A 19,189-nucleotide genomic window follows, 5' to 3' on the forward strand; every position below is an offset into this window, starting at 1 on the left:
GAGCAGCAAGGACGGCAGGGTCCAGCACACTCAAGTCCCCCGAGCAGGGACTTTGTTATTTCAAGAAACCAAACACACAAGGAATCCGGAGCAGTTCCCCGCACCACACGACCCCCAAGTGCACTCGCGAGAACAGGCCGGCCTGCAAGCCCGAGCCCCGTCCACACAGACGCTACCCGGACGCACCCGCCATCCGGTCGCCTCTCAGCCTGAGGTGCGTGTCCACCGAGGCACGGTCCGCCCTCAGTAGGACGCGGCGGGGGAAGAGGCCCACACGGCTCTTACCAGTGGGCTGGGGAGAATTCCAGGGTCTCTGTCCCCGCGCCTGGTCTGCAAGGAGAGACACGGGTTCCGGGTAGGCACGGCCCCTGGCCTTTCAGATTCCTCACCCTGTGGGGAGAGTCGCGTTGGAAGAGGGACCCAGGCAGGAGTCCCCTGGGCCCAGTCTGATATACACTGAAGTGTGGATGAAAGGTGTGTGGGTGCGCTGCGGCCCCTGAACACGCGCCCCCCCCACCCCCACCCCCCCGGAGCCACAGCCTCCCAGCCAGGGCAAGAAGCCACAGAACTGCCTCCCCGCCTCAGAAACCCTACAGATTCTCTTGTCGCCCCCCACCGCCACCGCTTCCCCGATCCCCAGATCCCCATCTCATTGGACTTCGAATCTGGCCTCCCCCCACTCCGCCTCCCCCCTTGCGACTGGAAACGCTTTAGAACGCCTCCCCGCGCCTCCCCGCTCTCTCTGAGCGCACGAAGCGATGACTTGCCCCTCCCAGCCTTGGGACTGCTTGGGACCCAACGACAGGAAAAGCGCCCGGACGCTGCAACGCTGACTTAGCCCCGAGCAGAACCCGACCCTCCACGGTATGAGTTGGCCGCAGAGAAACTTAACCCTGGCACTCAGTCACGTTTCAAAATAACTCTAAAGGTGCTGCTCTGTGTTTGGCACGAAGTCGTGGCAAGCCTTAGAAGGAAGCAGACTATGAAGTTATTAAATGTAAATATTTAAAGAACCAGCAGCTACGGATGCCAAGAGGACGGCGGCCTGCGACTTCCAGAGTAACGATTCTGTTATGTCAGGGGCCCAGTCGAGATCGCAAATGCTACCTCATCCCACCCTCCAGAGAAGAGAGGAACTTTTTAGAAGCAACTTTTCAGGAAGTCCCTGTGTCCTCTGGGCAGTGCCTCAGAAGTTAAAAAACAAGAAAACGACTCTCTGATGTGGAAAATCTGTTGTGCATATAAATCTCCTCCTCCTTTAAGCCAAGCAGTGAACAACGTGCATTTCAAATGCCATTCACGAGGCAACTGTCTGGGACTGGCGATGAGATCATGCCATTTTGCTAAAGGCATAGACACGTATACACGGCAGCATTAAGTGTCTATAATGCCTACCATACGGGGGCCTGAAACCCACGTTTCCATCCTGGAACAAGACCACTTGACGGGACAGTCAGGCAAAGAAGACATTTCTGACTCAGCGCTGAAGGAAGCAATCAGAGAACGGAGATGTCCCGGGCAAAAGGGCCAGACTTCATTTTCCGGTGGCCTTTCTGATGATGCCCTCGGGCCTAGCTTGCTGAATTCCACAACCCCAAGCCGCTCACCGATCAAACACACACACTGCACGGCCGGCTGAGCTACGAGGCCTGTCACTTAACCTAAGCCCAGCTTCCCACCTGCAAAACAAAGTTGTCATAAGGATAAGTGTAATCACGCATGGCAAAGTAGGGCACCTGCCACAAAGAAGCCTCCATAAATATTAAATTTTTAAGTATCATTATGATAATGATGAAGTTAAAAAAAAAAAAAAAAACAGTTTAGGAAAGTGAAGGCTGGAAGGAGCCAAGCCTTAAGCAGGCGGGATGAGGCCTGGACCCTCCAGCCCCGAGGCTGGCCTTCCCTCCACACTAGGGCATGCGTTGTCTAAGCATCCCTAGTCCCCTGATTAGTCGTCCCCCACCAGAATGTAAGGTCTTGGTCTACTGTGTTCCTGCTGTAACCCCAGTGCTAGGAATCAGGCCTGGCAAGAGACGGACATTCAAATATTGTTGAATAATCAAATGAGGATTTATGAACTCCCCGGAATTGCGCGCAAAAACGCTTGCAACCTCTTGGCGGGGTGGGGGAGTCTATTGTCATGAAATTCCGAAAGAGAGCTCAGAACTAAACCCAAGTCAGGATATACCGCTGAGTTCCACCCACATCTCAGAACACTAATGACCAAGGTTATGTTAGTAAGGCAGCAAAGTTCACAGAGCAAAATCAACCAGAGGGGAACTTACCCAGAAAAGAGAAGGCTTCTCAAGGGCTGGCCACCATGCAGTCTTCGGCTCTGCCGTGGGCAGGCCCCAGCCTTTACATCTGCAGTTCGGATTCTGGAATGTACTTCGCAACAAGAAAGTCGAAAGCCAGCGAAAACCCTGTGTACAAACTACGCCTGGTGGGCACAGCTCTGAGTGCGCAATCCCTCTGGGGCCACACCCTCACCTCCTGGGGAGCCAGCGTCCCTGTGGGGACCACCAATGAGCTAGAGGGCTTTAAGGCAGATCTGTGAGCCTGTCCCTTCAACTGCATACATCTGAAGCGGAGGAAACAGCGCTGGCCCGCGACCAGAACTCAGCAGTCTCGTCCCCGTCCCACTGCTCAGAGAGGGGCCCTCCTACAGGGGAAGGCAACCCGGGTCCCCGGTGAGGAGGGTGAGGAGACGGCGGCAGGACTTGAGAGCAGGGCTCTGCAGACTCTGAACAGGGGCAACGTGCCACCTCCACCCCGGGAGGGAAAGCCGCCTCCCCCCACCCAGCACCCAGGGCTGACAGAGTTCATCTCTCAGGAGTGGGCCTCCACCTCTTCCAATCATGCTGCTAACATTAAGTTTTTGTAAGGCAGGAATTTATTTTTTTTTAATTTTTTTTTTTAACGTTTATTTTTGAGACAGAGAGAGAGCATGAACAGGGGAGGGGCAGAGAGAGAGGGAGACACAGAATCGGAAACAGGCTCCAGGCTCTGAGCCATCAGCCCAGAGCCCGACGCGGGGCTCGAACTCACGGACCGCGAGATCGTGACCTGAGCTGAAGTCGGACGCTTAACCGACTGCGCCACCCAGGCGCCCCAAGGCAGGAATTTAAAGGGGTCCCCTCACCCTGCCTATAAGTTAGAGGGCACATGATTCTCAACTATTTCTTTTTTTTTTTTTTTTTTTTTTTTTTTTAATTTTTACTTATTTTTGAGCGAGAGAGCACGAGCAGGGGAGAGGCAGAGAGACAGGGAGACAGAGGATCCAAAGCTGGCTCTGTACTATCAGCACAGAGCCCAATGCGGGGCTCGAACTCACGAATGGCGAGATCATGACCTGAGCCAGAGACAAACGCTGAACTGACTGAGCCACCCAGGAGCCCCTGGTCTCAACCATTTCTGAACTTCGTAAACTACACGTTCCTGCTGGAGGTTAGAGACCAAAAAGCACAGGTCTAAAACAACAATTCTGGAGACGAACACACACACACACACACACACACACACACACACACAAAACCTTCAAGGAGGGTCACATGACTGGTCTTGAGCTTTAAAGGGAGGTGATAAAACAGCCTTTCCCCCCAAATCAGGCAACTTCACACCCACCTGTAAGAGCAAGAAGAGAGAAATCCAAAAGGAAATAAAAGCAGCATTAAAGAGAAAATAACAGAAACAAGTCTGGAATTTATTATACCAACCACCTCATTCACTTTTCATAAAAAGAGACGTTAACTTTTTCCCCATGACTCACTCGTGGCCAGGTCTACCCCTCTCGCCCCACCGCGAGGCCCTGTTTCCGTGGGACTCTCAGGTAAGGCCCAGCCCCAGGTCTAAGAAGCAGAAGAAACTTGGTGGGCCACCACTGTGCACCCTGCTGAACCCAGAAAAAAGCGTGGCTCAAAGGCTGCTAAGGAATCATGCCTCAAGGTCAGGTATCAGAGGGCCTGTCCTGAGACTCAGTAGCCCTCACGCCACGCCACCCAGCCAGGTCACGGCAGCTGAGCAGACATTTCTCGGGAAATAAAACAGGAAGCGTGGAAAAGACAAGGGGAAGCTAAGAGCGTGAGCCTCTGGGGCTTGGTAGTTACCATCCAGCTAGGCTGAGAAGCTGCAAGGATGCCTGAGCCTTCCGGCCCCTGCCAAAGCCTCTGCCACACACACAACCAAAGGCTTGGCAAGTTGCCTCGGCAACAGCTAACCTAGGCCCGTTTAGGCATCTGTGGAAAGCAGGGCAAAGTACAGTTTCCATACTTGTGATACAAACACAGACTGCTAAGCACAGAGCAAAGCATGACTCTAAAACTGGGGTTGATTGGGGCGTCTGGGTGGCTCAGTCGGTTAAGCGTCCAGCTTCGGCTCAGCTCGTGATCTCATAGTTCCTGAGTTCGAGCCCCGCGTCGGGCTCTGTGCTGACAACTCGGAGCCTGGAGCCTGCTTCGCATTCTGTGTCTCCCCTCTCTCTGCCCCTCCCCTGTTCGTGCTCCATCTCTCAAACACAAATAAACATTAAAGATAAAATAAAATAAAATTTTAAAAAATTAAATTAAATTAAAATTAAATGAAAACAAAATTGACAGAATACACATGAGTGGGGAGGGGAAGCAGGAATGGAGGTGGCACCCAGCTGAGCGGACCCAGAGAAGCCAGCCCTGCAGTATTGGCAGTGAGGACCCACTGGTGCCTGGGAGACAACACTCTCCTTACGCTTCTGTAGTGTTTGCGATGATTTCCTCTTACTTCCACCTTAGCTCATACTAATGTCTCTCATTCTGTTCTGTTGTGGACGTCAGCCTTTCTTAGCCAGGATAAGAAGAACTAAGAAAAGAGTTTTTGTCCTGGGGAGGACAGAGGACTCAAGGGGAAGCAGGCCCTGCCCACCCCAGAGATGGGAGGCCATGAAGGAGGCACAGCAGGAATCCAAGGGAGGGGCTCCAGGAGGGGGAGAGCGAGGCCCTGAGGCCCAGCACCGCTCCCCACCAGAGCCCCTCCTAGTCCCTGATAAGCAGGTCTTTTGCAGACCCTGGAAAACGAGCCACCAGGAAAACAGGACTCCACTCAGTCTGAGGGAGGATACCTAAGGGACTGTGGAAGATGAAAAAGCCAGCCATCCCTCGGGGAAGGGACACGGTGAGGGACAGTGAAGGACACAACAACTTCCAAACAGAAAAAAAAAAAAAAAAAAAAAAACAAGGAGAGCAAGCACGACACTATAAACCTCCCAGTATGTTCTCTGAGATGTTGTATTCTAACCATTCACAGGGCCAGGAACATCTCTGAGAGCTGCCTCTAGAAGGTACACAAGGCAAAATCTGCAGGATCACTTGATTCCCAGGCTGTCCTGACATCCCAGTGACACTGGCGGGGACGACCTGGCACAGCAGGGCCCTTCCCGATATGCACACTGTCAGAGAACGAAGAGATGTGGTGGCCCAGAGCGGCAGGACCACAGTACTGACGGAGGAATGCAGCCACAAACATTTACAACCTTGGGGATGTAGAACATTAGCTCGGGTGATTGATAAAGTAGCAAAGCCTTTTTCAAAGACTGTTTCCTGCTAATTCGAGTAAAATGATAGCCAGAAACCTAGAAAGGAAACGTGACTCATTTGAGAAAACCTCTCGAAAGTTTCTTAATCTCACAGATCCTTGCAAGTTCCAGAGGCCAAGGCATCTTAAAGAGAGAGAATCCCTCGACACTTTCACCCATAAGTATCAGGAAAACAAACCCACAAGCAACAGAGAAGGCTTTCAAAACCTCTAAGACGTTCATACCCTTTAATCTGGGACTTCTATTTCTGAGAATTTATTCCCAGGAACTGAACACACAAATGGAGAAAGAAAAATGAAACTGTAAATTACAAATTCATCTACAATAGCCAAAAAAGTTGGAAATTACCTAAAACGGCCAGCATTGAGGAAATGGTTTAATCTCATTACATTCACAAGATTACAAAATCATTAAAGGTCTTGTTAAAGACAATGGTAAAACCCTGGAAAATATCAGATAAAATATTTCAGTGGATCTGAATAATGCATTCCTACCAGCGAAGATTAATGAAAAAGGCACATGCGGTTGGTGCCTGGCATTTACAACCCTGTTTACAACCTGAATGACCTTGGACTAGGCACACGGTCTCACTCCTGCAGTGTCCTTGCATTCAGACTGGTGACGTCAGAGGTCGGACAGAGGCAATGCACCTCCCTGGCCTCCCCTGAAGCCTGAAACAAAGCAGGCAGCTAGCAGGTGGCAACTACTCTTAAGATAAACTGAAAACCCTTATGCATGCGGAAGGTAAAACACAGAAAGAGTTCTTTATTCAGAAAACTCTATTTTCTGGGACGCCTGGGTGGTTCAGACAGTTAAGCGTCTGACACTTGCTTTCGGCTCAGGTCATGATCTCGCAGTTCAAGAGTTCGAGCCCCACGTCAGGCTCTGTGCCACCAGCACAAGATTCTTTCTCTCCCTCCCTCTCTGCCCTTTCCCTGCTAGTGCACGCTCTCTCTCTCAAAATAAATAAATGAACATTAAAAAAAAAAAAAAAAGAAAAACCTCTGCACCTTCAATATTTAAAAGAAAAAGACAAGAATGGGGTTGGTATAAGCCTTTTAACGATTATCACCAGCATACAAACAAACACCTGCTCTAATTTACCTTGACAACGGATCTTCATTTGATATCACAATGGCAACAAAATGTGAATATCTTTCACAATTTTACATAGTGCAAAATGAGTGCTTTACAGAAATGTAATTTCTCCTCAACTCGCTGTTTTTAAACAACATATGACACTTTTCAAAACACAGCCAGTGGGAGGTGAGGCAAGGGTACGCCTAAGCCGGGAGCTCTGGAATCCCCAGGCATGCTGTCCCCCCCCCCCCCACACACACACACACCAGTCAGGAGCTGGACAGTGGCAGCGGACAGGTGGATGATGGACAGGCCATGACCACACACCTAGCAGCTGAGCTACTGAAAAGCCTCTCCCTTTCCTGCCCTTATCTCCCTGCTATATAAATTACAAACTTCCAGATTATCTTACCCAAGTTAGTGGCAGGCATAGATCCTATCTTAAAACAAAAGACCAGGGGCGCCTGGGTGGCGCAGTCGGTTAAGCGTCCGACTTCAGCCAGGTCACGATCTCGCGGTCCGGGAGTTCGAGCCCCGCGTCAGGCTCTGGGCTGATGGCTCAGAGCCTGGAGCCTGTTTCCGATTCTGTGTCTCCCTCTCTCTCTGCCCCTCCCCCGTTCATGCTCTGTCTCTCTCTGTCCCAAAAATAAAATAAAAAAAGTTGAAAAAAAAAAAATTTTAAAAACAAAAGACCACATGACTCACCTCTTTTCTGTTTCTGAGAGGTGGGGAAAGAGGACTAGCATGTAATGCTTATTTTCATAGGAGAGTGACTGACCCAGAATCTAGGTCAATTCAAGGCAGCAGATGAGTGAGAAGAGTGCGGCTTCAGAGTCAAGCTGAGGGTCAGCTCTGACGGTGACCCTGTGAAGGTCACTTCATCTCTCAGAACTCTGATTTACTTACGTGGAAGTGGAGTTAACGCTCTCTCGTGGCAAGAATCAAGGGAGCAGGCACGCAAAGCTTCTTGTACGGTCCCTCAGGAACCCCAGAACCCAGAGGCCTGTCCCAGGTGGTGGCCTCCACCCTCGACCGACCCCCACTGTCGCGGGCCTCCTCGCTGGTACCTGCCCAGACTCCTGAGCTGAGGATGCGTTTACTGGCACTGGACGTCTGTCCCAACTGCTCCCTGGATTGAAACACCGTCACATCCAAGCTAAACGGCACCCAGGCAGGCCAGCTCCAGCCTCCAACAACCAGTCAGCTATAAAAACCCACTAATAGCGGGCCTGGAGGTCCGTGCGGGGGGCACGGCCAGCTCTGTGGTTCCTCTTGAAGACCACAACTCACAGACTTGGCACGCTCGGTTGGCGACAACATAATTGGGCACAACGGAACACAAATTGTAGTTTCAAATACGAGAATGTTCACAAAGCATGGTTTAGGCACCGCTTTATAATAAAATTTCATTCGGTTGAATAGGAAACGTCACAACACTGGACGCAGTCCGTTCTGTGAAGGCCGCCTGCAGGCCCCAGCACAGGCCCCACACCGAGGCTCCCAGGGAAGCCCGGCTCAGGGTGGAGGCCCGGTCGGGGTCCTGGCCGGCTGGCCTCAGCCAAACCACCAGCCCCCCCAGGCCTCCCTCTTTTCCTCCTCCAAACAATGAAGAGTGAGGCCAACCAATAAGGCTGCTCTGGAAACAAAACGAGAGCTCTAGGAAAGTTCTGGTAAACTGCAGATGCCTGCACAACCAGGCTGTTTTTTATATATTGTCATTATAAAATCAAGCTCCTGCACAAATACTAATTCTTTTTTTTTTTTTTTTTTTTTTTTTTTTTTTTTTTAATTTTTTTTTTTTTTTCCTTCAACGTTTATTTATTTTTGGGACAGAGAGAGACAGAGCGTGAACGGGGGAGGGGCAGAGAGAGAGGGAGACACAGAATCGGAAACAGGCTCCAGGCTCTGAGCCATCAGCCCAGAGCCTGACGCGGGGCTCGAACTCATGGACCGCGAGATCGTGACCTGGCTGAAGTCGGACGCTCAACCGACTGCGCCACCCAGGCGCCCCCACAAATACTAATTCTAAAAGGAGAAGGGTAATGGTGCAGTTTGGGACACAAGGAGAAACCGCCCATAATTCTACAGCCCTAACTACCATCGCTGCACGTAGTCTAATACTTTCCCCATGGGACAAGTGTCCGTGTAACTTCACAACTGGCTTTCTCAAGTCGCGGTATTTTTCGTCACCTCGGTGACAGCCATCATCACCCTCACACATGCGCCTTCGAATCTGAGAGTCACTAAATCACAGCATCGGCCCGTCATCTCAGACTCAGGCTCTCCACCACCTAGAACATTCAACTCAGGCACAGAATCGCCCTCCCAGAAGGAGCAAGGCTTCGGGAGAGGTTGGACCGCCCTCCGGCCTGCGCCCCAACAGGAAGGGCAGATTCAGACAGAAGCAGAGAGGCGGCAAGGAGACAGGAGCCAGGCCCTGCAAGTGCCAGCACGGGCGGCACTCCATGCATGGCCAGAGGCCCTGCCCCCATCGACAACCCAACATGACCCTATGACCCGGGTCACCAAGGAAGGTCCAATATACCAAATAGACTTTCACTGGGGAAAGGAAAACATTGTAGGAGGATCTGCAATACAATTGGATAACATAACATCAAATTAGGCATTTTATAGGCACACTTGCTTACTCAGCGAATTCACTTAAGTAGACCTTGGACTCTGAGCTCGACCAAAGTTACTGAGCCCGCACCATGGAGCTGGCACAGGTGCTGAGCTCTCGGGGCCACACTGCCCTCCCTAGGTCATGTGAGGAGGGGGCCGTCAGCGGCCCAGTTCTGAAGATGTTGAAGCATGTGGCCAAGGAAGGCCACACGGTTACCTAGGGGTAGAGCTGAACTCAAACCGGGACTGTGCGACTCTGAAACCGTGTTACCTCCTATAGCTTAGTGCAATATGACCTTCCTGCAGGAACCAGAGGTGAAAGTTACCTCCTGACTGCATGGATTGGTGAGCAAAAACCACAGGGAAAAGGCAGAACCCAGGCAGCCACTGCATTACCAACCAAAACTGCAAGCAACACGATAAGCAAAGAGACTGAGGCAAGACGGTTGCCAATCCCACTCTGGAAGCCCCTGTCGTTAGAGAGTGCAGCCACCGCTTCCTAGAAACCTGGATGGTAATCCCTGAGCCTCCAGGGGACAGCGGTGACCTTGGTGAAAATGAGCTACCTAACCACCCGTCCCCATCTGCATCCCAGACTTCTCAACTGACGTTTCCTTTCTGTGCAGAGCTTCAACCTGCTGTGTCTGCTGCCCGGAAACAATTCCCCACTGAACTCCCGTCCTCCAGGAAGAGGTCCAAAACCCGAGCCAGCGTGCCGGGCAGGTTACACAACCTGAAGCCTGCCCACCCAGCCTTCCCTCCCTCCACCTGAAGAGGCTCCTCTCACCCCAAGCCACTCACACTCCCACATTCTCGACAGCACCGTGCCTCCCCGACTGGGATTCTCCTTCCAGGCATCATCCCCTGGAAAGCACCTGTGGATCTGGAAAACCCCTCCAAAGTCACTTCCCTGAAGGTCAGCTCTCTGCAGTGTTCTGAGGGCAGTCAGACCCTCCCACCTCTGTCCCCTCTACTTTGTACATGCTCCTATCTGCTACTGTCCTGGTGAAACGTGATTGCTTCCAGGTCAGCCTCCTTGACTGAGCTGCTTCTGCAGAGTGTGACAGTCACCTTCATCTTGGGATCCCAGAGCTGTGGGCGGAGCCAGGCACACTGGACACTCAGGAGCCAGGATGCCCCCAGCTTCGACCCCCCCCCTTGTCCACTTCCCCACACCCACAAACATCTCTCCAAACGCTCTCGGCCCCAGGGAGTGAAATTAAAATAAAAAGCAGGCACTTGGACATGGCAGTCTAATGGAGCTGACAACCACTCTTAACGATATTTAAATCACAGAGAGCAGGCCACTGGAAGAGAAGCGCCAGCCTACAGATGCAAGCTTCCTGGTCAGAGGAAGGGCTTGTAAATACCAGCAGAGCTAATGAAGGAGCCATTATGACAGGTCACGTTTAACTAGACACCATCCCTGCAAGGGGGCGGGCAGCCTGGGGCCTCGTCATGGGCCTTGCCCTCCGACAGCCTCATTTCCTGACCAGGCTGCTACTTCTGGGGACTTCCAACTGCTTAATGCTCAGAATTCACTGCTGCCTGTAGCCTCCACCAATTCCTCTCTCTGGGGAGCGATTCATTTAAGGAAGCCGACACATGGCATGAGGCTTTCTGTTCAGTGTCAGGGAGAAGGTGCATATCTGCCTCGCCCTTGTAGGTTTCCCAAAGAAGTGCATGGTGAAATGAACAAATAACGAACAAATACCTTCTTCCACCTCTGGATGATGAATAATAGTCTCAGATGCAACCTAACAAGAAGACAGGACCACACGCATATACTCACACCACATTTGAGGGGATACCTACTGTATGCCATCCTACACCTCCATCTGAGTATTCAAAACATCTTCACTGCGATGATTCTCTCCATCAGTAATAAACCACCTAACATCCGTGAGTCTTTAAAATTCAGTGTTCTTTTGCATACATGAGCTGAGACTCTGTGCTCTGTTAATAAACTGAAAAAAATCAGTCCCTAAAATATTCAGACTCTGGCCAGAAGGCCACAAGAAGCCACTGTTGGAAAGTCATGGTCATTGGCACAATCCACACCCAACCCTCAAACCCACCCAGGAGCTCTGGGCCCAGGGAGGGGCCTCACAGGCTGCAGGGGACATCTCATCTGAAGTACATATTTGGATGGACAAGTCAAACATTTGGAGTTCTGACTTAACATTGACTTCACACGTTTTTCAAGTGCTAAGCAACTGAGAGGTAATCATTTCAATGTACCCTTTAATCAATAAACATTAAACGAGTCTGCTCAAAACACCTAAGTCCTACAAACGTGTCCCTATGAAAAATATGACAAGAAAAACATAACAAAAACAAAATAATCCTTTTGACAGTCAGGCAGAAAGGTGTTCAGTGATCCAAATTCCGACAAAAAAAAAACAAAAAACAAAAAAACAGCCCTTTCAGCAGATGAGCAAATAGTTTCCTCTGTAAGTGACACATCCTGGGATATTTACACTGCCAAACATAACTGGTAATGACAACCACCAAGGAAGCAAAACCTAATGGAAAAACCCCAAGCTGGCAACCAGGTGCCCCAGTTCTGGTCCCAGGACAAGCCTCTGGCTGTGTGATCCTACCAAAGGAATAGCCAGCCCCCCGTACTCTTCTCTTCATCATGAAAAGGACTATCCATCACCGCCCAAACCAGTCAGAAACATTTTAAGGCCCCCCCCCCCCAAAAAAAAAAAAAAGAGAGAGGTGAAAATGCTTTGGAATGTGTCCTCTATAAATACAAGTCATTGTTATTATTAGCTCAAAGATGACCGAGAAAATAGGATTACAGAGTATCAGCAGTGAAGGGGGTTAGAGATGGGGTGATCCCAGAGACCTCAATCTGGCCCAGCCCTCTGAAGCTGTGTGCTTTCTGGGAAGGAGTGCCCAGTTTTTATTAAATTCTCAAAAGGTGAAGAACCTCTCAGGCCTTCACCTTACAAATATAAAACCTGAGGGGCGCCTGGGTGGCTCAGTCGCCTAAGTGTCCAACTACAGCTCAAGTCATGATCTCAGAGTCCGTGAGTTTGAGCCCCACATCAGACTCTGTGCTGACAGCTTAGAGCCTGGAGCCTGCTTCAGATTCTGTGTCTCCCCCTCTCTCTGCCCCTCCCGTGCTCATGCTCTGTCTCTGTCTCTCCATAATAAACATTAAAAAAAAATTTTTTAGAGAAACACATAAACATATGTCCAATATATCTCAACTAAAAACTAAAGATTTGGGGGCAACTGGCTGGCTCAGTCGGTGGAGCGTGTGATTCTTGCCCTCAGGGTTGTGAGTTTGAGTCCCACGCTGGGTGTAGAGATTACTTAAAAAAAAAAAAAAAAAAATCTTTAAAAAAACAGAACAAAACAGGGGCTCCTAGGTGGCTCAGTCAGTTGAGACTCTGACTCTTGCTATCAGCTCAGGTCATGAACCCAGGGTCATGGGATCCAGCCCCATTTTGGGCTCCACAATAAGTGTGGAGCTTTCTTAAGATTCTCTCTCTCTCTCTTTCTCTGCCCCTCTCCGCCCCTCTCCCCTGCTCATGCTCTCTCTAAAATAAAAATAATATAAAATAAATAAAATTTTATATTTTAAATATAAAATTAAATAAAAATAAATAAAAATTAAAAATAAAAATATTTTATTCTAGGAATTTAAAAAATACATGGTGTTCTATTAAGCAAACAGATTAACGTGCAGAATGAATAAATTGTTATTCTGGGAATAAACGGAAGCCAACACATAACTAAAGAAAGGACATCTCTGTTGTTGTTTTATGTGTGTTTTTAATCAAACTACCAACGTGTGTGCTCCCAGATGGCCGCTGTTCTTTAAAGAGTTACCTTTGGAACTACACACACATCAAGAACACTGCATGGCACAGAATACCTCTGAGTATACTTGGAGAATTCTTTTAAGACTGTCTGCAGTCAGCAGACAGAACATAATCATCGCAATACCAAACGTCTGAAGGAATTCCTACACAGCCGCCCCAGGGACCACCACTGGGACCCATCAGGAGTCAGGTTTCAGGCACCAAGATACTTTCAGGTTTGTGAAGGATCACCGCCAGGGCCGTAAAGGTCGGTCTCTACCTGCGGAATGCACACTGACTTCATAACTGAGGCCCTGCCACCCTGCCTTCAGGTACGCCAACTGCAGTTCCAAACAATCTAATTGGAAAAAAACTGAGCCAGCACCACGGCTCACATGAATGTGGTCATTACCCCCATAATCTACGGGGAGGCCTCCGTACAGCGACCATGACAATCTGATGGCAGATAAGGCAGGCACGAGTCAGCGCGGAGGTTCCACTGAGTGTGGCCTAAGAGCACTGGGTAACAGGTGCCCCATCTCTAAACGCAAGGCACCATTACTATTAATTAAGGCGTCTGTGGAATCTTTTTGATATTTCTTAACATCCCAGAATCAACTGATGACCCGGTCATTAGCAGGAAGCCTGAGCATCGTGTCCTTAAGTCGGTCAACGCAATTTTCAAGTGAATATAGAGAAGAAAACGAAAAGGACAAATGCCCCTCAGCTCCCACCCCAGAAATGGCCTGGCTATCAGAGATCTGGATCGGGCATCAAGGACAAGGGAAAGACAACCTTATCTCCCAGCAGCAGGCGGTGCCGGGAACCCACACACTTTTTCACAGATGCATACTTTTAGGTAATTTAAATATTACAACCTCTCATACACCTGTGACTGAAAGTAATAAAGTTCCAACTCCCAAACACCATGAGCTGAACGTGCCACTTCCGTTCAAAGGAGTTTTTAATTCCTCTCCGAAACCTGAATAAAGAGTACAGACCGAATCACCCTTCTGCTCTTCCCTGTTATGTTACTTTCCCGAGTAATCAATATCACCGGCCCAACAGCCAGCTTCTTTAAAGCCTGAAGACAACTGTCAAAAGAAAATCACACACCACAGAAAAGTTTCTGATGTGGTGGCCTCATATCTCAAGTAGCATAACCTCACCAAGGAGAATGTCGAGCTCCAGAAGAAAGTTTAGATGCACGCAGATGAGTTTCCCACATGAATCAAGAGAAACCCCAGTTGCCCTGGCTCCTATTCAAAGCCTGTACGTGGAGGCTTCAAGCAGGCTTGTGAATCAAGCGCGATAAGAACATTTGGGGGCAAGAACAGGAGGGCTGGCATTCACCAGCGCCCACCTGGTTGGTTTCCCTGCCCTGGGCTCCAACCTGGCAATCCCAGGAGGGTTAAAACAGAACTTCAGCCTAAAACTGCAGAGGAGGGAAGGAAGCTATGAGCTCACCGTCAGCAACTCAGGTTTGAATTCTTTTAGCTGTTCTCTTGATTTTCATCAGCACAGCCAGGGAGTGTTTGGTAAACAGTGTAATGAGTAGCCGTGGAGATTCTGGGCAGCCTACCCTCCTCAACCACAAAAACACAGGACAGTTGCAGTAGAGGAGGGAAGACCCGGGAACGGTTACACACACCCCACCTCCAAGGACACCTTCCCCTGGGCACCCAACTGGAGGGCAGCATCCTCAAAGACAGCAGCTGCGTGGGTCCCAAGGAGGCGGCACAGTTTGCCCTCCCGACCAGCTCCATCCGAAAAGCAAAGTCCCCCGCCCCCTCCCCACTCCCCCGCCTCCAGTGGAGCCAAAACCCAATGAACCACTGAAATTAAGGGGCAGAAATTGCTACCTCTCCAATCCGGGACCCCTTTTCAATTCCGATGCCCGGGCAGGCTCGGAAACCCCAGAAGAGAGAACGTGTTCACGTTTCTAAGAACCACTGACAGTCTGGGAAAACTCCGAGGGTGGAACGGGGGCCAAGAGCTCCGGCCTCTCCTGCCTGTCCCCGCTGCCCCAGGACCTGCTCGCCAGGAAGGCCTCGCCGCCCTCACCCCCGTGGAGCCAGGAGAGACACAGGGAGGGTGGGAAGGAAGGAAATAGAGGGCAGTCCTCAAAGGGCCCCCAAATAAGCTCATCCGCGTTGGTGTCCCGCCTGCCCTCCAACTGGCGCCTACCAGCCACCCCGCTCCTCCCCTCGCAGCCGCCCTCGCCCCCCACGGGTCCCCCACTGAACCTCCGCGCCCCTCGGCCGGGCGGCTTCCCCGGAGCGCGCCCGCCGCTCCTCCCCGAATGTCTGCGGAGCGCCCACCTGCCCCCTCGGCAGCAGCCTCCAACCCCGCCGGCCCCGCCGCGGCGCTGCCCTCCCCAGCGACCCCCACCCGAGAACCTTCCAGCTCGCGCTCCGGCGCCCGCCGCCCCCGAACACGCCCCCTCCCACGGAGACAGAAGTCCGCGCGCCGGCCGCGCGGGCCGCACAGGCTTCCCCCCGGGCGAGCAGCGCGGGCCCCGGCCGCCACCGGCGCCCCCGTGGCCGCCCGCGGCGCCCCAACCGTCGCGGCGCGCCCCTCACCTCGGCCGCCGCTCTTCTCCCGACTCGCCGCTCACCCCGCTCCCGCCGCGACGGCGTCTCCGGCTCCGGCTCCCGCCCTGGCTCCGGCCGCGCTCCTCAGCCCAGCCCTTGCCCTGCCCCGCCGCGGCCGCCGCCTGCCGCCGTATGCCGCCGCCAGTGAGCGCACAGCCCCCCGACGCGCCCGCCGTGCTCGCCCCATTGGCTGCTGAGCGCCCTTGCCCCGCCACCACGGCCACCTTCCACACCTCGGATTGGACCAGGAGCCGGGAGGCGGCACGCCCCCTGGCGCCCAAAAGGACCTCCCCTCGGCACCATTGGCGGCGTCTCCTGTCAATCAAGGGGGAGTGCCTACTTAACCAACCGATAGGGTGCCGGGGGTCACTGTCCCGGGGTCGCTCCCAGGCTGTGCTTCGCCGCGTTCACGTCCTGGGGCCAGAGTCCTGAGGCTTTGCTGGCACCCAGGCGTGGGGAGCGCCGTAGGGCAGCGCCTCACCCTACTGGGAATTCAGGGAAGTAGTCGTTCTGAAAGTTTCCTCTCCTAGGGCGCTCGGCGAAGCCAAAGTCAACAGGGCTTCCTCAGATTCCCGCCACAAGAGTACATTCCTCTTGAGCCGCTTAATTTAAGCCCTGGGAGGAGTGGTGGCGGTGGAGGGGTGTGTGTGTGGACAGAGCCGCCAGGGAGGGCATATGGATGGCCAGGCACCACACAATGGAGCGCTTTATTTCTGGTTCTTACCTGACCTTGCTTGATGGGAGTATTAGCCCCATTCTGCAGACAGAAATAACAATGAGTACAAAATTACCAACATTCGCTGACCACTTTCCAACCATTGCTTCCGAGGATCCTGGTAGAGAGGATGATCCGAGTATGCCCAAGGGAGGGTTTGGAGACAGGCCAGGCAATTTGGGGAGCTAGACGGCGGGGGGGGGGGGGGGGGGGCGGCTGGACTAAAGAGGGTAAACGGCGGAGCCAGGATTAGAAACCCAAGTCCGCCCCAACCCAGATCTGTGCTGGTTCCACGGGAGAATAACCCTGAGGACCGTGCAGCGATGCTGGAACATGCTTAAACTAGAATGGTAAAAGGGGAAGCAGGACACAAAATGGTGGAGACTGTATAATTCCACTACCAACAGGGGCGCCTATAGGTCAGTTGAGTATCAGCCGGTTGATTTCAGCTCAGGACATGATCTCAGTTCGTGGGTTCAAGCCTGGCCTCAGGCTCTGCACTGACAGCGCAGAGCCTGCTCAGAATTCTCTCTCTCTGCCCCTTCCCTGCACTCTCTCTCTCTCTCTCTCTCTCAAACAAACAAACAAATTCTACAAATTCTGGGAGAGTCCGCAAAGAGAGTGTTTTTTCACTTTCCAAATTGTTCGTTCTTTTGCATTGTTTTTGCTAATTGTGACTAGAGGTTTGCCCCGAAACCTCCGGTGGGTCACCTCTGTCTCCCGCCTCCTGCTCTTCCCCACATACTCCTCGGTCCTTGCCCTCATCCCCTTCTCCATGCACACACATGCTCACACATATCCCCCTTCACGCTGCACACTTGTGAGGCTAGAAGGGGGTCCCTGCGGACAGGACACCACGGGGAGGCACTGAGCCTGGCACTGGCTGGCAGTAAGGCACCTCCCGAGCCTTTCTGGCCTCCAAGCCCCAGAAGCCACTTCCTGGCTACCTGACCCAAGCAGCGCTCCAGCCTCCACACATTGGCTCCTTTCTTGTCTCTTCCTTTCCGTCTTAGGACAAACCCAAAATTCCCCCCATTTTCTCGCACTAGCAATTTGAGCTAGTGTTGCCGAGCCCTTTGAGTCTTGCGCTCCGTCCCAGCAGTTTAGCATGGTATTTTTCCAAAGAGCGCTCCCCTTTGCCGGGGATGTGAATATCCCAACTTCGATCCCCACAAACATTTCGCAAAATTGTATCCAGCCTCCTTCTTCAATCAGATTCAAACTGGCCTGGAGCTAGATCCTGTCTCTGACCCTTCCCCACTGAGGGGCCTTGGGCAAGTCACTGCAGCTCCCTGCACCTCCTTGTCCCGATCTGTGTGACACGGGGGTGATAACAGAGCCCATCGTACGTTGTGGTAAGGAGTGAGTGGGACAAAAAAGAGTGTGGACAGCATGCATGTAGGAGTGAGTACTCAGTATCTGAGCAGTTAACGTCAGCCATGCTTTGTCAACTGACATTGTGGTCCCTCCTCCCCACAAAACGTGCCCATTACCCGGGTCGGGAACCAAGAGCGACCCAGTTAGTCCTTTATTAGCCATTCCCCACTCAGCAGCCTGGATAAACTTTACATAGCCCAGGTTAAAACATTTTCACTGAGATCCAAACACTCTGCAAAAAAATAAAAACACCCAGATATAGTTGTATAGCTGGTAAATTGTCTTATACAGAGATATATGTTCCTTGTTCGAGAAAAAAAAAAAATCAAAAGCTGTTACAGACATCCGTTCTATAAATAATTCCAACGTCAGGGTGCCTGGGTGGCTCAGTCTGTTAAGCATCCGACTCTTGGTTTCAGCTCAGGTCATGATCTCATGGCTCGTGGGTTCGAGCCCCATAGTGGGCTCTGTGCTGACAACACGGAGCCTGCTTGTGATTCTCTCTCCCCCTCTCTCTCTGCCCCTCCTCTGCTCTCTCACTCTCAAAATAAATAAATAAACTTTAAAAACAATAAGTCCAATGTTTAGGATGTGGGGGGTGGGGGGAGTTGGCAGTCTGGGGAGGGACGGACCCGAGAAGACCCAGCAAAGACATCGAGTCTGGAAGAGACCTCCCCATCAAGGGATAGCAGCGATCCCAGAGAACCAGAACCCGTCCAGTGGGAGGGCCACAATATTGAAGGCAGTGATATTTAACTGAGCCAAGGTGAACGGAAACGATGAGAGCAAAAGCCCAGAGGCAAGAAATCCTGCTCTCCAGGAAGAGAGGAGGGTTCTGCTTGGCCAGAGCATTGCAGGCATGAGGAGAAATAAGGAGAATTAAGGTGGGGAAGGCAGCCGTGCAGGGAATAGCTGTGGGTGCTGGTAAGTCACTTCGCTCCCCCCCCCGGCCCCCCTGCCAGGTCTCAGTTTTCTCAAATGTAAAAAGGGGGTGCGGTGGGAGTGGGGCACCTGGGTGGCTCAGTGGGTTAAGTGCCCCACTCTCGATCTTGGCCCGCAGTTCTGCAGTTCAGGAGCTCATTGACAGCAGGGAGCCTGCTTCGGATTCTCTTTTCCTCTCTCTGCCCCTCCCCCACTCATGTTCTGTCTCTCTCTCTCTCTCTCTCTCTCTCTCTCCCCCTCAAAATAAATAAACTTTTAAAAAATGCAGAATGAGGGAAATCATAGGATCCAATGCTTAGGGAAACTTCAGGGACCCATGAGAGATCATACCTGCTCTTAGGACGGATCCTGGCAGTCAGCACTGGTTGAGTGAGTGCCTCGGGGTATATTTAATGTTTTAAATTTTTTAACTGTGACCCAATACACCAGATGCAGGAACGTGTACTCTGCATCAACTATGAGACACCAAAGCGTT

The 19,189-nt window shown here is 51.7% G+C and overlaps 1 protein-coding gene across 4 annotated transcripts in view; it reads right to left on the reverse strand.

Annotated features, from left to right (window-relative positions):
• Window positions 1–15,788, reverse strand: part of PACSIN2 (protein kinase C and casein kinase substrate in neurons 2) — a 135,260-nt gene extending 119,472 nt beyond the window's left edge. Inside the window, exon 1 of one of the 4 annotated variants that reach the window (XM_030320847.1) lies at window positions 15,669–15,788. The gene's annotated coding sequence lies outside the window, so the exon portion shown is untranslated. The remainder of the gene's footprint in view (window positions 1–15,668) is intronic. The other 3 variants (XM_030320848.1, XM_030320844.1, XM_030320846.1) reach the window with 3 other exon arrangements.
• Window positions 15,789–19,189: the final 3,401 nt, after the last annotated feature.

Source organism: Lynx canadensis, chromosome B4 (assembly GCF_007474595.2).
Source record: "Lynx canadensis isolate LIC74 chromosome B4, mLynCan4.pri.v2, whole genome shotgun sequence".
Classification (NCBI taxonomy): Eukaryota; Metazoa; Chordata; class Mammalia; order Carnivora; family Felidae; genus Lynx; species Lynx canadensis.